Below are 1,338 nucleotides of genomic sequence, written 5' to 3'. Positions count from 1 at the left end.
ACGGACGGACGGACGGACGGACGGACGGACGGACGGATGGATGGATGGATAAATGGAGACTGGTAGACAGAAGCCTGGTCACTTTCAATGTAGTCAGTTCCCCGTGATTTGTTCCAGATTCCAGGGCAGCACCGTCTAACGTGGCAGTCTCGGGACTGGAGAGCCGTATGAACACAGCCGTCAGGGTCTCCTGGCAACTCCCAGAGGCTCCACTTGGACCAATCACAGGTCAGCTCTTTGTTAAGATAGAGGTAACGAGCCAATCACAGGTCAGCTCTTTGCTAAGATAAAGGTAACGAGCCAATCACAGGTCAGCTCTTAGTTAACACTTTACAGTCACACAGCCAGCAGTACAAAATGCCCCATCTGGTCACCCAGCCAGGAGAGTGACTGCAACGGATTTCTCAGGCCAGAACAGGTGACCAGAACGGATAATTTTCCCCGTTGCATTATTGCGCCCAAGTTACCGCAAAGTGTTAAGATAGAGTAAATGGACCAATCACAGGTGCGCTAGAGCTATTTGTTAAGATAGAGGTCCTAGACCAATCACAGGTGAACTATTTGTTAAGATAGAGGTAACGGGCCAATCACAGGTCATAGCTCTTTGTTAAGATAGAGGTAACGGGCCAATCACAGGTCACAGCTCTTTGTTAAGATAGAGGTAACAGACCAATCGCAGGTCATAGATCTTTGTTAAGATAGAGGTAATGGACCAATCACAGGTCAGCTCTTTGTTAAGATAGAGGTCCTATACCAATCAATCATGGTTGAGCTGTTTGTCAAGTTAGCAAAGACCAACCAATCAAAGATGAGTGCTTTGTTAAGATAGCAGTGACAGACGAGTCACAGGTAAGCTTCTAGTTAAGGTAGAGGTTTTAGACCAATTATAAATGAGATCTTTGCTAAGGTAGAGGTCACAGACCAATCACAGGTGAGCTGTTTGTTGACAAAGACGTCTTACATCAATCATAGGTGAGCTTTTTGTCAAGGTAGTGGAGAGGTTTAAACGTTCCTTTTTTTGGCCATTTGTCCAGTCACGTGAAGTTTGACTGCTTCAATATAACGTTTCCTTTTCACCCTTTTCCACACAATGTTCCTTTTTCACCCCTAGGTCAACATAACTTTTCTTTTTCGCCTCTATCAATGTATTGTCCCTTTTCACCTCCATCAACATAACGTCCCTTTTTCACCCCTATCAACATATTATTGTTACTTTTTTGCCCCTGTCAACATAATGTTCCTTTTCGTCCCATCAATGTAACATTCCTTTTTCAAACTTATCAACATATTGTTCCTTTTTTGTCCTTATCAACGTAACATTCATTCCTTCTCCCCCCC

The sequence above is a fragment of the Aplysia californica genome, unplaced genomic scaffold, assembly GCF_000002075.1.
Source record: "Aplysia californica isolate F4 #8 unplaced genomic scaffold, AplCal3.0 scaffold00364, whole genome shotgun sequence".
Taxonomy (NCBI): Eukaryota; Metazoa; Mollusca; class Gastropoda; order Aplysiida; family Aplysiidae; genus Aplysia; species Aplysia californica.
This window is presented reverse-complemented; position numbering follows the sequence as displayed.